General features: G+C 40.4%; 1 protein-coding gene across 4 annotated transcripts in view; it reads right to left on the minus strand.

The window, feature by feature from the left end:
* apba2b (amyloid beta (A4) precursor protein-binding, family A, member 2b) overlaps nt 1-22,514 on the minus strand; it is a 60,585-nt gene that overhangs the window by 35,965 nt on the left and 2,106 nt on the right. For all 4 annotated transcript variants that reach the window (XM_079555671.1, XM_079555672.1, XM_079555673.1 and 1 more), the window contains exon 2: nt 10,789-10,839. The gene's annotated coding sequence lies outside the window, so the exon portion shown is untranslated. The remainder of the gene's footprint in view (nt 1-10,788; nt 10,840-22,514) is intronic.

A 22,514-nucleotide genomic window follows, 5' to 3' on the forward strand; every position in this document is an offset into this window, starting at 1 on the left:
TCCTAGATTTAAAGGGGAACAAGAAACAGTGAAGTTTGCCTGGCGACTGGCCCAAGTCCCAAAGAGCTAAACGCGACTAAAAGGCCCCACAGGGAGACAGTCGATTTCACAGGGTTTAATTGAGCCTGTCAACTGGGTTTGGTGCAATACTCACAAGCGGGAAAAAAAAGCAAGTTGAAAAGCTCAAAGATATTTCAATATGCAAAACCTGACCAGAGGGACTTAACAACCCCACCACAGCTATTTCAGATGGGAAAGAGCATTATGGTTTAACGACAAACTTTGCATTTTTCCGGCAATAAACAGCCTGAAATCACACCCAAAGTTGACTGTTACTGCAAAAACCCAAATGAGACGGAGGAGATGAGACAGATTAGGGGGAAAAGTGCTAATTAAAATGGTGGCAATTTGTTTAGTCCACAGATAAATAGTAGCAACACATAAATCACTGATGTTTATTTATGAACGCAGATTAGTCAGAGACAGCACAAAAGCTTGGGATGTGTCATGGGATAAACACTTTTCAGGAAGAGAAGTAACATGATCAATACGCTACAGCTTTTGTCCCAATGCAGTTCATTAAGTTTACTCATTAATTGTCCGTGAGAGTAAATACTACGCTGACAGAAAAGACAAAGGGAGAAAGGGATATTGTGCCACAACCCAATTACACAATGGAGATGATTTTTTTTCATTTAAACTTGGCTGTAAATACTTTTTAAGTGGCGCAAACCCAGAGTTAGCTTTTCCCGTTAGCCTGTTAGCTTCTTCTTCATGATTCTATTAGTGTGTATTGCGCCTCCGACCCAGCGCAGGGAAAGTTGCAGGGGTGGTTTTCTGGACAGAGACACCAGGGGATGATGAAAGACCCCCCCCCAATCATTCCAATAACACTTGTATTACCCCCAGAGGGACTACGGAAAGGATTTATTAAGGTAAACAAGTTACTTAGTTCAACACTTAATATACTGTTCATATTCCATTTTTCAAACAATGAGGTGTAACAAGATTGGCTGTAAACCTGTCCATTAACAACTGATGATAACTGAGATTAAACGTAGAGTGAATCACAATATAATAATATAATGTCATAATATAATCACATAAAATAAACTCACCAATCCTTAACTTTTTCCACTTTACGGCTCACTCAAAAATTTGCACACGGCTGTAAATATGAGTAAGCTCTTAAACCCTTGCTGCAATACCTGACAGCGCAGAATGAACACTGTCCCACCTGGCTGTGTCATTTACCCTGAGCTGTCGCCTGGAGAGTCTGGGGATGAAGGAAAGAATTGCTATTCTGACACAAAGCCGCAAGATCTCGCTTTTGAAAGACCTTTTGAAATCCATCTATCAGCCCATTTCCACTTCTCTAAAAATCATTCTTTCTCCGGCTATTCAACCATCGGCCTTTATTAACTTTTAATCAGAGCCAGCATTTTGGCCTGTCCGCCTCCCTTCCGCTTCCTTTCAAACAAGAAGAAAAATACTGAAAACTGCTCATCTTGGTGACCTAGATCAACGGTTCTCAATCTGTGGAAGGAGTACATAGACAAGGATAAGGAAAGTCTTATTCATGACTCAGACTTAAAGCAGAACTAAGTAACTCATGCCCCTAGAGGCCATTTGCGCCACTGCAGGTGTCACAGCATGTTGTGTTTTTTTACTCATTAATTGTCCGTGAGAGTAAATACTACGCTGAAAGAAAAGACAAAGGGAGAGAGGGATATTGTACATCCAATAACACAATGGAGATATTTGTTTCACTCAAACCTGGCTGTAAATTCAGTTTAAGTGGCGCTAGCCCTCAGTTAGCTTTGCCCGTTAGCCTGTTAGCTTCTTCTTCGTGATTCCATTAGTGTGTATTGGTGGCACCGACCTGGAGGCAGGAAAGTTGCAATTGTAGTTTTCTGGCCAGAGACACCGGGGGAAATGAAAGACCCCCCAATCATCCCATTAACACTTGTATTAGAGGGACTATGAAAAGGATTTATTATGGTAAACAAGTTACTTAGTTCTTTAAAATTGCCTTAGCCTTGCAAGCCAGCTATTCCTACTCTATTTTCATATGGGGAAAGCTTTAGAAAAATAAGTTTAGTCTTATGCTTTCTTCTGGCTTTTGGAAGTACTTTTCTGCTTCCAATAGCATCCGAAAGGCACATTTCTTAGATAGTAACCACTGGGTTTAAAAACATCTACAATAACAGACATAAAGCTAATGAAAAGCCATAAGGGGTGTATTATAAATGCATTTGTTCTGGACTATATGCGGCAGTATCGACTTCTTTAAGAGTCCGCTCAGGTATCAGATTCTGAAAATAGCCTGTTCTCATACTCCCACAAAGCTGTCTCCACACAATCCACAGAAAAATGCTAATAATATTCATTGGATGCAGTAGCGGTCATTGTATTCGGGGAGCGCACTGAACAGAGGAGGCAATATTGGGCCGGAGAATATCCTCTTATCTCACTGTGGGACAGACTCACTGAGCAGTAACAGGCAGACCGCTATTGGCACTTTGGTGGCAATGGCAACAAATCATTTCTGGACAATTGCCCTGGTGTTTGGCGAAATGTAAGAAAGTAGTCAGTAAACTTCAATGAAAATGACGGTTTTATTTCTTCCACTGAAGAAAACTGACAACGTGGGATGCAATTTTAATTTTATCGATGTGGCTTTCCCATATGACAAAAACATCTTAAAAATAAGAAGCGAAGACAATCACAAAGTATTGAGATCTGGAGATTGAAATAAAGCGCATGTGGAACACCAAAACTAAAGTTATGGCAATAGTGCTTTAGGAACTGTCAAGAAAGGGCTCCAAGAGCAACTGGATAAACTCCCTTGCAGAGTCAGTGCCAAAGAAATACAAAAGACGGTGCTGTTAGGGACTGCCCGCATACTTTGAAGAGTCCTTGGTGGAAGCCCTGAGCCAAACCTGAGGGGCCTGGTTGAACGAACCAGCTCAAATGAACAAACCAGCTCTATTGTTATAACTCCGCCCCCTAAGATTTTTGCTTTACTTATTGTACATAAGATACCTCGTTTTCTACTATTTAACTGTTTGCACATTTCCTGTCTGTTTTTGCACACTCTGAGTGATCTTATTGAATGCCGATTGTAACAAGTGAATTTCTCCGTTGTGAGATCAATAAAGGATTATGTTATCTTATAAAAATAACAACAACAATAAAAACAATAATAATAATAATAATAATATGTATTGTATTGTAATGTATTGTGCTTTTCAGCCCCACTGCAGTCATTATTCATACTCAGTGATGGTAAGTTACTATTGTAGTCACAGCCGCCCATTGACTGAGGCAAGGCTGTCAATCATCAGCCCTTCCGACCACCAACACTCACACACACTCTCATTCATTCTGGCCTATTGTACATGAATTTTGCAATGACACCTTGTAAATCAGAAGTAAAGATAGTTTGGCAGCCCCTCGGAAACAAGCTTTATGCAAACTATAGTTCACTTCACAATAAAATGCCTTGACAGCAACAGATGGAGACGTCAACCTCAGGAAGCCAGACATATCTTGGATAACCAGTCGCCAGTCAAAGCCCAAACCCCACACAATAGAATGGCAAAGCAGACTATAGAAATGGGCACAGGGCAGTGAGCAGGCATGTGGAGCTGTTTGGGTTCAGTATCGCTGCTGGCCAGACGACAGGGGCGGATTAATCTCACAAACAGAGGACACTATAGGCTTCACAGAAACGCGGCACCATCTTTGACCAAAACAAAAGCCCGGTTCTGATTATCAGTCCATGCCATTGTGCTGCGCTGACACTTCCATAACAGTGAATGAATGTGTCTAAAATCTGTTTGACAGTGTCCGACTCCTGGGAGGATGAAGTTGCATTATGTTCATCTCTCCTTTTACAACAGTCACGCAATTATGAGAAATTATTTGGTACATTTTATATTTGGTGTAGACAACTATTTTCAGTATCACACAGTAAGTAGAGAAACTGACTTATAGTTTTGTGTTGAAGCCCTACAGTAGTGAAAAAAAAAGTTAATTAACAGTGACACATCAATAATGCATTCTGTATTTCTAATCCAAATATATGGCATTGCAAAAAAGATAAATGTTTGCGCTGCAGATTCTTTCATCAACAACAAATGCCTTTCGAAGTATATCGTCTCATTTGAGTCAAAAGTCATTTCTGCAACATTATGTCAAATATAAATCTATGTTAATGAGTTTGGGGAGTAATTCAGAGGGGAGACAATAGAGCATGAGCAGTTTGACAGAGGAGCCAGGCGTGCTGTGTAATAATGCATGATTCAAAGCTATTTTAAGATTGTGGATTGCTAAACCTAGATTTCTTCGGGGAAATCGTTCTCTAACACATTTCATTGTGGAAACTGTGCCAGGCAGGAACGGTGCAGTGGTTTGGTAATGAGGCGGGCTCTGTCTTAGCGCTGCTGCAGCACCAAGGCAAAGGGCTTGGCATCCTTGTAGCAAAGCTAGTTTGGTTTACTCTGGATAAAACGCTGAGCACCCAGTACTAACATGTTTTGTAAAGGCAAATTTGACCTGTGCTATGTCTAATGCATCTGTATGTTATGCAAGAGCTTGTCAAAGTGGTATAGGATGTCCATGTTTATGGTGCATTTTAATAAATCTTCCTTAGTAAAAATATTCATCAATAGCACCATTCACTTGCACATTCATTCCAAACAGACATTTTATGCAAACCCTGCGCAAGAAAGTGGAAGTGTTGTAACCAAGGCCACTGTCCAAATTTTAACATTGTGGTTTTCTGCACACTGCCAAAATATATATTTTATTTTATTCACCTTATTCTGCCCTGCCCACTTTTGCCTCTTTTTGCCACGGATCAGCATTTCCATTGTATTGACACTTCCAGTATAGAAAATAGCCAATGTTCCTTTGCACCAAGAACTCTACACTGCGCGGCCTAACGGTAGGACTTCTCCAGTCCTATGTTAACTGATGGGAGTGGAGGGGCGGGCACAATTCATGGCGGCGCCCACGCGAATAAGGTGAATAGGTGAATAAGAACATTAAAGGCACACTGTTCAACATTTTGGACTATACTGTTGCCATCAGTATAAAACACGCTCTTAATTACCAGGTCAACACAGAAAATGCTCTTACAGCTGACTACTGACTTTCAGTCAACATCTCCATGGAGACGAGCTAGAGATGTACCCACTCCTGGTAAAGTTACAGTCATGTCTTAGGAGAGCTGAGACACTCACAGCAAATACACATGTTTGTTTGTTCATTTATGAGGTATTTTTTAATTATGATAATATTTGTCAGAAAATAATTGCTTGTACACTATTTCAATTGTATGTATTTGGTCAATTTGGTCTACATGGTGGTGTGGCTTTAAGTCTTAATGTCCTTATAAAATAAAATATATTTTACAATAAGTTTGGCAGTGTGTGGGATTTTTCCTGATCAATGTAACATGGGTTGCTCCCTCGTCTCCTACGCACCTGCCCAAAGTATTTGATGTGTAAAGTCATCTTCTCTATTCACCAACATTGTGGTTTTGAAATGGCATCGCAGCGATGACTGTGCACTTTGATTTCTTTTTTCGTTGCTGAGAAAGGGCTGTTAACAACCTACCACAACTAGGCAGATGACGCTCTGATCTAAGTATTTCGCAGCAGGTGAAAAGGGGCCTGTAGATTCACTCAACTTGAGACTGAAATCATCGTCTTTGCTCCACAGACACAAAGTTCTGTTTGAGTCCTGACTACAACCGAGATATATAACCCTATTAGTGCTCATGTCTCTGATTTTAAATGAGCTCTACTTGTGTACAAATGATTATCTACTACACTCTTTCCTGTATATTCAACTTTATAGCAGTTATTAATGTTTGTAGATTGTATAACGTTTTATGTGTGGTTGAATACATTCTGTAAAGCACTTTGAATTACTTTGTGCACAGGCTGTGCTCTGCAAATAGACCTAACAAGCAGAAGATTGCTTGTTAGCATGTTTTCCTTGGCTCTCAAATGAATAGCACTAGTGATTAGGCTAAGGCTGCTTTGTTGTAGTGGAGGATAAACCTGACATGTATAAAGACTCTGAGGTGAAAAAATAAGAGTTAATCCACAATGTAGAGAAATGTCGAGTCCATGTATAATTTACAAGTGCAGTTTACGGCCCTCTCATTGGTATGCACAAAAAGCTCTTTGAAGCAAAGGGCACCTGTGAGGACGCCTGAATCAATGCAAGTGATGGAGCAGTGCAGATACACAAGCTGACAAGTTTCATTGTGTGGTGCTGAGTAGTGATTTCTGATTCCTGGGTGACGGAGCCAGAGCCCATAAGAGACACTATAAAGAGCAGAACAGAGATTGACAGGGATCAACAAGCCACACAAAACAACAGCACTGATCCCATGCCTTCACAAAGCTGGATTATTACTGCTACCATTGAAATCCTGTTACATCACATCGAATCTGCTTCTCGTGAGTCTACAAACTGACAACACAGTGGTTGAGTTGTAAGTACTCTCACCTCACAGCAAGAATGTCCCAGGTCTGATTCCTGGGCCGGGTGATGCCTTTCCAAACAGCTGATTTGCCAACCAAAATGACTGAGACTGATCTATACATCAGTTTCAAATGACATCACGCATAGCTCCGGTCTCCATTTTGAATACCGAAGTAGAATTATGCAGTACTACAACATGGAACAATATCTCTGCTCAGGATGACAGTGGCATCTTTATATACTCGGAATCATTGCTCAGGAAATTAACAGTAAAACACGGCCCCAGAGAGCGCACGTTTATGTGATATAACCAGCAAATGTGGCACAGACCGTGACGTCACAGCTCTGTCCGTCGAGCCACAGCAGGATTTACTAAGGATCTGCTTCACTCCTCAGACTAAATTAACACATCAAAGAGAGAGAGAGAAAAAAGAGGAAACAGAAACCTTGTGGTTTTCAAAGTTTGTCATGTCAACAGAGTCTCAACAGTGTTTAAGCTACTCAAGACGTTAGCATGCTACCGATTAGCAACTGTCAACCAACTGTCAATGGCTTCAACACGATAAACACATGTGTGCCTCACATCTATGAACACTGAGGAAATACTACAGTAGCAGCTCAGCTCTGACCTCTGTCACATGTTGTGGCCAAGTCTAGATGTTTGAAGTGTGGTTCAGGGCTTTCCCTGAGGTCAGAGCCTTGAAGCTAAATGCTAACTGGTAGCATGCTAACGTCTTGAGCAGCTTAAACACTGACTCACTGGTTTCTTCATATAAACGTGCAGTGTGTTTTTACTGTTATCTTCTTGAGCAATGATTACAAGCACATAAAAATGCCACTGTCAATCAGTTGTCTTTCATTTATATCCTGAGTAGCGATATTGTTACATGTTGTAGTCATAGAAATATTTGTAGTACTGTATAATTCTACTTTGGTATTGAAAATGGCCGCCATAACAACAAAAGTCACATGACTGAAAGGCATGTATACTGTAAGGTTTGTGTATGCCTTTCAGGTGTCATTTTCCATGCACTATACACACAACAATATCCTCCTGTATGGGAGTGTGTCTGTGTAAGTGTAAAATGATCGGTCCGGTGTCGTGCGGTGACCTAAGCCTCAGGGCGTCTCTTATTGACCTTCGGGAGTTAATGAAGTAGTGACATTATCATCAAGAGGTACCACTGTGATCTGGCACTAATGAACACTCACTGCAGTCATTTTGCAACTAGAGCTAAACCCAATCTCTCCTGTGGTATCCAAGTATCTTTACTCGCCTTCAAATGTCAGGTATTCATATTCATATAATCTGTATCAGTGTTTAAAGAGGGCCGGACACATCGGGACTCAGTGGCAGAATGCTCAGTTTCGACACCTGAGCATTCTGCCATTTCTCTGAGTGCCAAGAACATGCTTCCAGTGTACCGGTACTTACGAGCTTGTCAAGCACCTCTAGCCTTCACAACAACACTTCCCACCGAAGAGCCATGGGGATCAGCCAGCTATCGGCTCAGGCTCCATTTAGACCAGCACAAGCATTATAATACTAAGTCCAAGTTAACAAAGCTCCAAAAATTGAAACTATTTAAAACAACAGAAATAGCATAATGGATGAATAACGTTACTGTTACACCATATGGAATAACAGATGTGGCAGCTGTACAGTTCAGTGTCTCTTCAGCATTGTGTTCCCTTCAGGACATAATGGTTATTTAATCAAGCCGCACAACATATTACCATTTCCTCACCAAATGCAATAGAAATTAAACATATCACACTTTGAAACATTAGAATCTTGAAAGAGAGCATACACCACTTCTATACCACTGTCAGCTAATAAACATACACCCTGTTTTTTTAATATGTCCCTGCTTGGTATGGCGCAGACATATGAAATGAATGTCTCAGGTGAAGCTTTTGATGATGCATAATAAGTTACGAGATGGCTGTATGCTTTGTCTCTTTCTTCTCCATCTTCAAAGGATTTAATCAGAATAAGTGAAGCGTGGCAGCTGGCTGAAACTGCGTCGAGCCCAAAACGCAGTCATCCCAGAAGTGCCACTGCTGCGCCTATCCCGGCACAAGAAGCCACGGCTGAACAAAGACAAGGCGACATATGGACATCTATTTTAGAGGATGATCACAGACTACTCATGTGAGGGGATGAGGTCAGTCATCTGCAGCTGAGTCACACGGCAGCATCTCCAGCCTTTTTGAAGCAGGGAGAGGCCTCGCCCGGCCACTACAGAAATTAGGAAAATGAATTAACTGATGATGATTGAGCGTATCTAAGGGAAATCTGATTTAGTAATGTTTTGGGCATAGCTCTGCCTTGGCTGGTTCCTTACCTGGCCCTTTTTGTAATAGCTCCATGCAAGTTGACAAGTTGGCCTGGATCCAGGATCAAAGCCTGGATTTTGAGACATTTAGTTCTGGTTCTCGCTTAGATCTAGTCTAGTCCCCATTTTAATGTTTACGTATATCTGCAGTGGTTTAGTTGTAGTTATTTGAAAATGTTATCGCTTAAAATGTTTATATGTTTTTAAAGGGACTACACGGAGTTTAAAAAATGTAAAATTATCTCATTTCCTCCCCCTAAATGTTCCAACAATGTCCTAATGTGTAGAATGAGCTCAGACCTGTTCACCACAACTGCCTCTGAAATCCTGCACTGTCACTCAAAAAGGTGTTACCTCGGGTCCGAATTGCCGTCATGCACAAGCTTAATATAGAAGGTGCAGTTACACGTATGACCTGAGATGGCAGGTGATGGTGAGCATGAAATGGCTAACTTGCATCTAGCCCCTTTAATTAAGTAGAATCTGTAAAGTGGCCACAAACACTCAAACTATTTCTTTTTCAATCTTTTGTGTTTTCTTGGCCAATAGAAAGAAAAATAAATAAATCACAATAGCCTCTTGCTTTAAAAGTATGGATTAATATATCTTCAAAAACATTAGTAAAATGTACTTTTAATCTATATAGAGCCTGGAAATATATGTTTGTCTGTCATTTATTGAACGATAAATCGATATAGTAATTTTTGTGACAGGCCTAGAGTTTTTGTGTTGTTGTATTTTGTACCTGATAGAAAAAAAAGTGCTATGAGTGATGATGACAACAAAGCACAGTTAAGGTGTGAGCTGTCAGTGCATCAATCTTGAAAATCCACTGCTGACATTCATGTGATTTTATTTTTGTGCCACACTACAGTAGCACCACTGTGGATTAATATTCTAGCACGGGATTAATAAATGATGCGTGGTGCCAGCGTTAAAAGACTCACACCACTTTGGATTGCTCAGTGCTGTAGGTTCTCTCCCTCTCCTCCTCACTACAGAGCGCCTTCAGTCTGCCGTTCCCAGGATACACCGCTCTCTCCTCCTACAGGAGCTCACAAGCTGCTCACTCTCACTCACCAGCACTTTGTGGTTCAGTCTCATATCAAACAGGAAAAGAGGGTAAAGAGGTGTTTGGAAAATCGTACAAAAAATAAACTGTAAGAGTTAGGGAGCTGTGTATAGTGTTAACTTGGTTGTGTTGCTTGTGTTGAAGTACCATCTTGTTGACTAACGGTTCAGGGTTTACTTTGCATCTCTGCTGCTTTATTGTGCAAATGTAGCTCACGAGGTGGAAAGGCCGAAGACGCTGGTATCCTCTCCTACTGTAATTCAAAATGTATGCCTGAAGGGACAGTTGGCCCTGGCAGTGACAAGAATTGATTTGTTTTGTTTCGTCAATAAACAAAGCATCGGGTCACTGTGGAAGCAAACACTGGCAAGATCCAAGGACGTGTTCAAACCCAAACGGGTGAGTACAAACTCGAACCAGTTTTATTGCAGAGCCGCTTGAAGATTCAAATATATCATCATCATATAAGTGTGCAATAAACTGTATTTACTGACCTGTTGAATACAATGCAATTGTTGCACAAAACAGGGGCTGTACAGAATCAGCATGTAAGCACTGAACAACAACTCCCACAATACCATCTGATTGAAAGTCAATTTTTATATTTGTCAATAAAAACAGCCTCACATAGTTTCACTTTTGTTTGGGGGGAAATAACGACTTAATACCTTGTACTGATACCAGCCAATGCTCGAGACCATTAACCTGAAGGGGTTTCCATCCATGCAAACCTGCCCACTGCTCTGGACAGGTTTCACCCATCCCTCTGGACATTAAAGGTTTAAATACAAGTAAGTGTACCTGAATCTTACTATGAAGTTTGAAGCATACTCTGCTGTAATAATGTGCTAAAGTACCACAACAGCAACTTACTGATATCTGTGGGTTGGCGGCGCAGCTCTTCTGTTAGCTCCAGGCGACGACCTAAAAACAGAGAATAAAACTGAGCATTACACTGACAAAAGATGAAGTGTGGTGCTGCACGGAGCGTGAGCTTTGGTCTTTGGGCGTGTGACAGTGAGCAGAAGGTAAGAGGAAAAGGACAGATGGGTCAATGGAGAGCCACAAGAGAGAACAAAACAAGCACAAAGGATGCTCAAGGTCCAAAAACAAACCAGTTTCCACAAAGCACCAGACCAACCAAAGAGACAGAACAACCGTGTGTTTAAGGGAGAGAATAGAACAAAATATGAATGACACTAGAGCTGATTTTGGGATATATCGCGATATTTTGCAGAACGATACGATGCCAATACTTTGGGCGAAACACTGTCACACAGATATATTACTTTTGATTACTTTTGTACTCAAATCAAATTAATAAGATTAATTTGTGGTTCATTTATTCCTTTGAAACAGGATGGTGGTTTCTTTTTTATTTTAATGTGAATGAAGTGATGCCACTGACCGATCAATGACACATTCCCAGTGTGTGCGCCAGTTGTGAGGTACAATGCCCATGAAAACAAATCCTGAATTATATCTTGCATGTTAAAAAAAGTTGTTAAAATCGCATGTCTCTTTTAAAATTGTAATGTACTGTAATTCTGTGCAATATATCAATGATCGCAGTATCGGCGTATCGTGAGATTATCGTTATCGTGAGCCATGTATTGCATATCATATCCATGGCTGTATTGATCATATCGAATCGTGAGGTATCCGGAGGCTTCTGCAATCGATTACAGACAGAAATAAAAGAGAAAAATGTACTGCAAGTTTTCTTTCGTTCAATATTTTCACATGGAAATAAAAAAATACCTAAATAAAACCTAATTTTGTAGGAACGAACTCTGGATACTGGTTAACAGGTTTAAATGTATACATTTGTTATTGACAAATAAGCTCTTTGGATATTGTCGTTTGTCTTTGAATACGCTAATTTTCAATCAAAATGTTCAGGTTAAATACTCAACAAATCAGGCAAAAAAAATAGATCTAAAAGTGTAAAAGGTGGCGTTTGTGGGTTCTACGTTAATTGCAGATGTTGTGATATCTGTAGAAAACAGTGGTTGCTTAGGTTCCAGTTTTGTGTGATTTTTTTGCATTTATTATCAGCCATGAGTCCAGGACAGTGTCATCATAAGCCTCAGCTGTATCTTCCTCCCTCCGACAGCAGGGCTTCACCATCTGCCGTAAACCAAGGCCAAGTGTCACATGTCACCGCCGCGGCCCGAGTCCTCTGACGGACCCAAGGTTGTCCCACTCAGCAGCTGAACCCGATCAGCCAGAAAATACAGCTACAAACTGTCAACAGGAGAGCTCTGTGTCTGAGATAAATGAGGAGGAATACTGCAGGTCGCATCAAATGATATAAAAAGGCTTCATGCAATGACAAACAACTGAAAATGATGTTATTTGAACGAAGACTGACAAAAAAAAGCATTTCAGTTTTAGTGATTATTTACACTCTATTCAGCTCGCAGTGAAATGCTGGATAATTATTGTCGAATTTCTTCTAATATCATGTTTTTCTATCTCTAATGCATGAGATACAATGAGCAAGTGAATAAATACCAAAACACCAAAGCAACATATTGCATTGGGCAGCAAGTCAACTTTGTGTTGATGAGTGAGAAGATGGAAAAGCTTTTGTTGGGTGTCAGGTCTGGCAGGTGAAGCATGTGGCGAGTGAAGGTCTGGACATTGTTTACTCGAGCTGCTTCAGTCAGTGAAAAAAAGAGTTGGAGCCATGGTTAAAGCACAGAACACTAGCTTTCAGTTTTCTGTGTGAGAGCGGTTGGAGCTTTCAGTAGTGCCATTTTACTCACTCAGAGCCTGAAGCCCTGTCCCACAGGTCTCCTCACACTGCAGCACTGCAGATAAAGAAACACTTACACTCAAAACAGGCTGCACAGAGATTTCACTCAAGGATTCAGGGGAGTATATCACACTGATTTATGCCTAAAATACTGAAGAGAGATCAAGATAAAATAGAAATCAAAGATAAAGATAAAAATATAGTGTCTATAAAAGAAAGAGGTTCTTTAAAGATCTGATAGAGATGTAGTTTAGGCCACTACAAATATGAAATGCAGGTGATGTTTGCCTCTGTATACAGGTCATATTTCAGTCTTATATTACGCTATATATACGCTCCTGGACATGTTTAAAATGTGCAGTGAACTGAATCACATCGGAAAATTGCAAACCTGGACAAGAACCACAACATGACCTCTCTTTCATACATTTGTGCTAATGACTTAAAACCCGCCATGATAATAACTGGTATCCAGCTGATCATAAAATATGCATAGAACTGTAATGATTCACAACACATTGCAGTCTCCCACACCTGCCCCTTCTCTGCTCAGACTCAATCACCGCAGAAAAATCTATCCACATTGATCTCACCTCCCTGCGCTCCTCCAGACTCGCTCTATGCACTTCTCCTTACATAAGCTGTTCCCCTGCATTTTACACCCCGTCAACATTTTTTACAAGGCTGCGCGCTGGCATGCAGTCGTGCCCTCTTGTCCCACAGCAATAACTAAACTCTATTCTGAATCACACACCTAGGGCAACTCAACATCGAAAAAAGAAGTAAAAGATGATAGGCCTTTCAAGTGGCGTGGATAAACAAGTCTCCAGCTATTAACAGTGCAGTTAGGATGTCCTGACTTTTGGCTTTTGAAAAACAGTAGGGAAATGCAAAACATAAACTAGTACCTGATTAAGAGTAACAATACATATACATAATTATCTTAAGGCGTTCTGAGCAGCAAGACAACATTTTGTGCTCCGTGGTGAATTATAAGCAGGAAAATGTGAGGTTTCAGGTGTTTGACAGGCACTGGATTTCGATGGTTATAGGTGACAGGGCTAAAGCGTGTCCAAAACTACAGCTCTTGTGAGGAGTTTGCCGATGGAAGTGGTGTATGGTTCAAGAAGTGCTATGTTCTATTCTAGATAATGTTGGCACTGTAGAGTGCAATTAATTAACTTTTAATTGAAACAAATGTATTATTGGCTGCAGAGGCTTTTTAACTGACCGGGCTATAGTCAACCGTGCGACAGTAAAAGCAGGTGGTTAAGTTCGGACTTTGGAGGGAGAGAATGGAAATGCTTTGGTGTTCAATAGGAGTGCAGTGGAAAGCCTTCAGGTTTTTTTGATGATCCTCATTAGGGTTACAGAATTTTCAAGCCCGTGTCTGCGCAGCATTACCAAGGGCACCTCTCATGCTGTACCCATTGTTGACATTCCTTATCTTCTCCTTATCTACAGTATTTGCTCTGCACAAATACTTCAGTTTCTCTCGGCATAATAACATCCATAACATTATAACATAGCCTCACAAAGCAAAGGGCTACATACTATTTATAGATATGCAAGCTGTCTCACTATTGAGACAGCTTGCTATTGAGCGTACCTGAATAACTAAAATAACTAAAAAAAAAACGGTGTTTTTGTACATCAATGCCACACTTTTCTATAAGCCGCAGGTGTCCAGGTACAGTCTCCCTCCAGGTCCCGTGCTGATGCTAAACTTCTAACTCTACAGCAGGACTTTTTAAAGGAACATTCATTTCTCTAATAACTACTGTAATAAAAGCCATGAGATTTAGTTTATAATATGAAAAATGTAGTTGAATAGAAAACTGATTACCATATCAGGAAAAACAATACTGAGTCATAACTCAACATTGGCACAGTAAGCAGCAGGTGGTCATAATGTTATGCTGAATGACACCACACCTTTATCTAATTTAGGATGGAATTAAGGAATTGAAATCTGTATTGAAAATGTGAGACGATCGTATAATAATGTTTTACTGCACAGTGCACGGCCCTTCAGAACCCATCTTCTTGTTAAATAGATCCAGTTCTGTGCAGTCAAATTCATTATCTATTCTGTTGAGAAGCTTGTATTAATTCTCTCATTAGTATTCATGCTCAGGCCTGCGCTCACGTAGAGGTCAGCAGCACAAATCTGCTTTAGAGCGTACAGCGAAGTGAAAGCTTTTTTTTTTTTTCAGTTTACTGTGAGGCACGGGACCTTATCTCTGACCTTTGCAGAAACCTTTGGACAAGAGTCGGCAAATGAGGTGGATTAGTAGTTGTGACAAATGTGTTAGAAGTGAGTAATTAACAATAACTACTTTTCTGTTTGGATGGCAATTGATTAGTGAGATGAAAAGTGTTAATGTGTTCAATTTCAACATTCATTTTTGTTAGACAGCACCAGACACAGAATTACAGGTGTAGGCAATGTTTTTTGAAATGCTCTCATGGTTATAGAAACAACACACTAAACAAAGCTAACGCGTGGGAATAATAAGCAGATAAAACTAAAAATAAGGACAGCAATTGAAGTAGCGGCAAAATAGAGCTTATGTGTTGCAGAATGACACCACATAATAACTGCAAAACTGGTTATTAAATTCAAAACAGCCAGGGCAAAACACTACCTTTCCAGACTGTTTAAAACATCCATGCTGTTTTATATTTTTTGGAGTAAGCAAAATGCATTAATAACATCCCAAGTGTCGCCATCATCTTCCTCCTTTCACAGTTGAATCGGGAAAACACAGTGCGACTGGTGCCTGTTTGTACACACTCAAATTCAATAACAACAAATTCAGCTCTGCTCGATAATGACCGTCTATTGACATACATGTAAAGACCCTCATTACCAGCGCCTCTCAGCTCACCACAGCCACGCAGGCTCATTGACTCCTGAGTTTATTTTCATTCTAGTGTGATTACGAAACACAATTCTGCTAAAACAATCTGCTGATAATTACCTGAGGACGACGAATAACTAAATTTTAATTTGCAACACTGTTTTTTCCGTTTCTTCTTTCAGTAGTCTATTATCCAGAGCATATTAAACAACCATGTGGGAAGCTCGCTGGCAGCTTTATGACATTGAAGACATTTGATGATTGTCTCTGAAGCGTCGCTGGCCTGCACATACTGGTTGTTGCCATAATGTAATCATCTGCAATACGCTAATATATTATGAATTCTATTAATAATTCAACATTAACATTTACATTCACCTAGGGCGGCTCGATTATTGAAAAAATAATAATCACGATGATTTTAGTCATAATTGAAATCCAAGTATGCCTCGATTAAGGAACACCTGCCCCCTGCTGGCCAGCCCTCACACCTGCGCAAGTAAACTGAGCAGCGCGGCCTGATGACATCACCACAAAGGGCTGTTTGTTTTTATGTCCGGCAAAAGCATGAGCCATGGCACGTGAAATGCGAAGGGAAAATAATCCCAGCGCCATGAAATAATGCAATCTGCTTGGCAAAAAAAAAAAAAAAGTATTCAATAAAAAAAAATAAGAAAAGGTTTTTTTTTCGATCATGCTAATTTTCTAATCACTTAGTGTAATAATCGAAATTATAATAGAATTTCGATTAATTGCACAGCCCTACATTCACCCATGTAGCATCTGATTCTGTAAACATTCCATATTGTTGGACCTTCTTCGAAAAGACAAAGGCGAAAGGCAAAATTGAGACATGGATAAAGAAAAGCTTTAAATATCTGACTAGCTGAGACTAATAGGTGAAAACTTCAAAAGAGCCGGCAGTCCATTTGGGCTATCTTCTAAATAGGAATCCTAAATGGCTGTGCAGTTATACCAGTCGAAGTGATGATTGGTGTATGTCATGCCAGATAGTTACAGGCGATACCTGAAGTGGAAATCAATTTTCTACAGCGCCAACAGCGTTCGTTTAAAGGGATGCAATCTCTCACTATAATGGAGCAAATTTACCAGATGTGAATGTGTCTAAAACTACAACATTGGCAGCTGAGGCAGGAGGTGTTGCTACACATCTAAATGCAAATGCTACACACAGGCTATGGCTAATGAGCTGGAGGTGATGCAGCTGGAAAGTAATGACATAACTGAGCACAGCGGGGCGCTGGGTTGCATGGGCGCTCTGAGGTCAGGACAACACGTGCATGCCTAACACACAGTATGGTGCAATGACAAATTCGCAATGTGGAACAAATCGTGAGGCTTTCCATGTCAATTGCATTTCCAAAGGCAGCATGTTATTATGTGTCAATTAAGAAGAAGAAAATAGCTGTGGAAAATTGGTTTCTTTTCCAGTCAAGCATTCTACTTCTAAAGCAGTACTAAGTAACTCATGCCCCTAGAGGCCATAGGCGCCACTGCAGGTGTCGTAGCATGTTGTGTTTGTTACTCATTAATTGTCCGTGAGAGCAAATACTACACTGACAGAAAAGACAAAGAGAGAGAGGGATATTGTACATCCAATTACACAATGGAGATATTTTTTTTTTTTTCGATCAAACTTGGCTGTAAATACTGTTTAAGTGGCGCTAGCCCACAGTTAGCTTTGCCTGTTAGCCTGCTAGCTTCTTCTTTGTGATTCCATTAGTGTGTCTTGGTGGCTCCTATCCGGTGGCAGCAAAGTTGTAAATGTGGTTTTCTGGCCAGAGACACCAGGAGGAGATGAAAAACCCCCAATCATCCCATAAAAGGAATACAATAGGTCACCATTTTTCCATACTGAGATATGTTCTTTACCTGAGCTTAGACAAGTTAATGCGTACCTGTCTGGTCTTTGTGCATCCCTGTGAAAGAGCTTGGTCGCTTCTAACTTCACTCCGTTTGGAGCTATAGGAATACACTGGGAGAGGCCAAATGCTAACAACATCTTTGGTTGTTTTGCGTAATTGATGGCACACACAAAGACCGTACAGGTACATATCAACTTGTCTAAGCTCAAGCAAGAACATATCTCAGTCTGTAAAAATGGTGGCCTGTTCCATTAACACTGGTGTTGCCCCCAGAGGGACGACAGAAAGGATTGATTAAGGTAAACAACTTACTTAGTACTGCTTTAAGGCTGCATCTAATGCCTGTAACCATAATGCCCAAACTTGCTGCAATCATCAAAATGAACCTGACGCTATATTTGAAAGTCATATAGTATCCCCAAATATGAATACTGACAATTATAGAGAATTTTTTGAAGTGTGAGAAATTTTATAATACTTGATTATCAGGACAAGGAGCATAAAAAAAATGCATTCTTTGTTTAGCTACTTTTTACATTTCCTGCTTTCTACACATACCTTTATAATTGTTCCTTAATTTTTGGTCAGCCCACCCATATTCAGTGGGCTAGAACCAGGGCTCATGGACATTGTAATATTCAATACTTCTCAGATTTTTCATTAGTGCTAGTTCCACGCCTGAAGGGGATAAGGTTGCATCATGAAAGAAAATCTAGGGTCAAACAAACCTATGTCAGCGAAATTGTTCATCAATGTAGACTTCATGGATCACCGATGTTCATGGATGAAAGACGCCGATTTGTTGCATTGACAGCAACAACAGAAGGACAAAGAGCAGCCAGGAAAGTATCATCAAACAATCCAAAATAGACCAAAACTACTCTATAAATCATCTTCATTAGGGTGTCAGATAATAATAACTAAAGCAGCAGAATCAAGCACAGATCATTAATAGTCTCACTGTACAAATGGCAAAAAGACCTGCTTGAGATCCATAGCTGTTTCAGGTTTGATAAATTGCTTTTAAGCTCTGGCATTATCAATGGCAGGTTATAGATTTTGGAAATACAGAAAGACACTTAAACTTCAGCGCACAAAATATATGCTATTGCTGCTATTAAAATAACATTAGTCATAGTGAAGGGATGTTATTGCAGTGAGAGTGTGAATGCTTAGATGATGGATGTCATTCACCGTGTGTAAGAAGTTAGCGGAAAAAGAGTGTTTCTATGCTCCTCCACTGTCTGGCTCTGGGGGTGTTGCCCAGAGACACACTCTGTAGTACCACCCATGATTAATGCGCCCATGAAAGGGTTTCTTTTCTAGCCATCTCAGTGAGCGAAGCAGTTCTTCCCCCTTTTTTTCTGTAAGCCATTTCACTTTCCCCCCATCGTGACCTGATTTAGTCGAGCAGTGTGAAACCGATTACACCTCATTTACATGCCAAACCACAGAGAGGTGAAACGGTCTTCGCGAATCACCTATATGATCCTAGCAGACACACTCAAAACACAGATGACTCAGTTTGGAAATGTGTGGCCATGTGTGTTGGTGGCACTTTTGCTCATTTACATTTCATTACACCATTAGCAATTGTCCTTCAGAGCCACCTAAGCTTGGTTGTTCATAATGTGCAAAGACGTTGACACAAGTTAGTAAATAAGGGATCACCGAAGTCGGAATAAAAAATAAAATATGATATTGCCTCCATGCGCGTAAACAAGTGGTGGTTTTACCTTGGTACAGCAGCGTTTTTTCCCGTTTGCTGTGAACTGCCTTTGCAATTTCTGTGTTCCACATTGTTTTGCAGGATAGTTTTGTCCGTCTTTGCTGTGTTTTTGTAAATAAACAGCTAATGCTAGCTAGGTAAGCGAGCTACAAATCCACAGATTTCTTCTTCTGAAACACAAGCCCACCACACCTGCAGCACAGTGGAGGCATCACAAGAGGCGAGAAGGTTAGAAGGAGAGAGAGGAGGCAACGCGGGGGGAGCTATGCGGAAAAAAGAGAATGGGGGAGGTCGAGGAGCTGACCACTCTCTGAAACAGCACTAACCCAGACGGCATTGCACTGCTGCACTGAAGGCACCCAGCCGGGTTTCCTCCGGGTGCTCCGGTTTCCCCGACCTCCTAAAACATGCTGGTCAGGTTGGCCCACAATGGCGGCGTGCAGAGTCGCAGCGGCTCAGGAATAACCCTACATCTGATCTATGCTTTTCATTGTACTATTGTACAATGACAAATAAAGCACTTACTTACTTTAAGAAAAAGCAGTAGCAATAACAGCATCGGTTATAATGACTAATGAGTAGCCTGAACTGAACAAATAAACAAGTGTCATAAGCAAATGCGACATGCTTTTCTAATTAAAAACAAATTGAAAATCTCACAACATAACCAGCACAGCAATGTTTGCAAGTCTTTAGATGTTGTGGATCAGAATTGTTTTTTGGGATTTATCTCTCCAAGAAAATCAGTCTTCTGCATTTGGCACAAAAATGAGCTGAATGAGTTTACTTATTAACAGTGATTGCAACATGCATAATGTTCCATTTCCTCATGAAGAGAAAAGTATCCATTAAACGTCATGAACGGACAGGTTTAAAGAAGAGTCACAACCGAGGCAGACCCAAATATCACAGTTTCAAAGAAAGGCACCAATCGAATGAGACAGCACTGTCAAAACAATGTTCGTAGCTCTAATACGCTTGTCATGTCCCCTGGTGACACTAGAACAATGTCCAACACACAACAGGGACTGACCCACACCCATAAAATAGGCCCTCTTCTGTTAACCTTTGTGGGGAGTAAATTATCTTCCTATTCTCAAGTCTTACAATTTAATGACTGTAGCACATTAAGAAAATTGTCCAGAGTGCGCAAAAACTACCTCACTACAATGTAAAAGATTTACTCCATTGGTTTCAAACTACCTGAGGGAGAGAAGTTGTTTGAATTAAACATCAATTTAGTGAAATGCTTCCATCAGCAGTATCCTTTCTCTATTGACCCTGGTTTCACTGCAGCACGGTTCTGACTAAGTGCTTTTATTAATCCTTCTACAACTGAAAAGACTGCATGACTCACAGTTTGCTATTCTTCATCAATGCGGCATATATGCAACATCTGCAAGCCCCTCTATATCTCTTAATTCAACTGTATTGCACAGCCTTTTGTCTCACCAAATAAATAACTTCTATTCCACATTCAGGGCGGCCACCACCAATTGATGCTCTCTGTGAAATGCAGAGAAAAGTAACATTTTCAAAAAGAAAACAGACTCATAAAGTATCAAAATTCAATTCAATATCAATTTTGTCTCATCTGTATCTATTTTTCTATTCTTCTTGCACCCACCTCTTCACTTAGTGCTTATACGTGCATCTTTTCATTTGTACTTTCCCAGGATCAATATAACACATTAACGTGCCTCCAAATGAGCAGTAACACTCACATCACTGGACTCAGACCTAGGGCTTGTCTAAGGGCTTTTTTCAACCATATAATGAATCCACCCCTGGTTTGGCGCAACATGTGGCTTGTGAGCACTTGTTGGATTGTAAAAGTATCTAAATAAGACAATGTCAGCAATAATACATTTGTATTTTATTTATATTTGTATTTTGCATTCACTAAACTATTTGCCACTGTGTTTTCGTTCAGTGGTCCTGAATGGTGATGTTTATAGCTATTATTACTCACAAAGTGCGACACAATGGGAGCACTGCAGCAAATCTTACCATACAAAAGCAACAAAGCCAAAGGTATACAGTGGGAACCAGACATACATACACTTTATAAAGACACATTTGCACACATTTCTCCCAATCTGACATAAAACCAGAATTACTTTTACTTTTTTAAGGTCAATTTGAGTTTTATTTAGATATATTTTTTTGGAAATGTTTCTGTTACTTTTTACAAAATCAGAAGTTACTAACATTACTATACCTTTAAACAATTTGGGAAAGCCCAGATAACATCACCTTGGAAGCACAAGTCTGGTTCATCCTTGGGTGCAATTTCAAGACGCCTGAAGGTGCCAGGTTTATTGGTTCAAACAATTATACACAAGTATAAAAAAGATGGAAATGTCCATCCATCATACAGATTAGAGAGAAGGCGGGTTCTGTGTCCCAGAGATTAACATGTTGTGGTCTGAAATGTGAATATCAACCCAAGAACAAATGCAAAAGACCTGGTGAAGATGATTTTTTTTTTTTGTGGCCATAATGACCATCGCCACATTTGGAGGGAAAGGGGGAAGCCTGAGAACACCGACAGTGGCGCATGGGTAGAGCAAGGTCGTCTTGTGATTCGAAGGTCATGGATTCAAATCCCTGCTCCCGCAAATATACACTGTCATTGTGTCCTTGGGCAGGACACTTAACCCACCTCCAGTGTCTGCCTACATTGGTGTATGAATGAGAGAGCGAATGGATGACTGGTTCCTTACTGTCAAGCGCTTTGGGCCTGATAAAGGTAGAAAAGGGCTATAAGTTGAGTCCATTAGATGACATCATGAAGAAAGAATGTGGAAATATTTGCGCAACATCTCAAGATATCAGCCAGGAAGTTAAAGCTTGGGTCTTCCAAATGGACAATGACCCAAAGCATACTGCCAAACTGGTTACAAAGTGGCTTAAAGTAGCTAGACGCAATTCTATACTCACTACTGCCACCTCAGGTCATACATGTAACTGCACCTTCTATATTAAGCTCATGTATGACGGCACTTTAGACCGACGAACAACTTTTTGAGTGACAGTGCAGGATTATAGAGGCAGTTGTGGTGAATATGTCTGGGCTCATTCTACACATCAGGACATTGCTGGCACATGTAGGGGGAGGAAAATACATAGTTTTAACATTTTTAAACTCCATATAGCCCCTTTACGCATACAAAGTCAATGTTTTTAAGTGGCCATCAAAAAGTCTTGATCTCAATCCAGTTGAAAATGTATGGGCACGCAAGGTGGCCTACAAATTTGGCTCAGTTACACCAGTTCTGTTTGGACGAATGGACCAAAATTCCTGCCAACTATTTTGAGAAGCTGACCCAAGTTAAACAGTTTAGAGGCAATGCTCC

This window comes from Gobius niger (genome assembly GCF_951799975.1).
Source record: "Gobius niger genome assembly, chromosome: 4".
Lineage (NCBI taxonomy): Eukaryota > Metazoa > Chordata > Actinopteri > Gobiiformes > Gobiidae > Gobius > Gobius niger.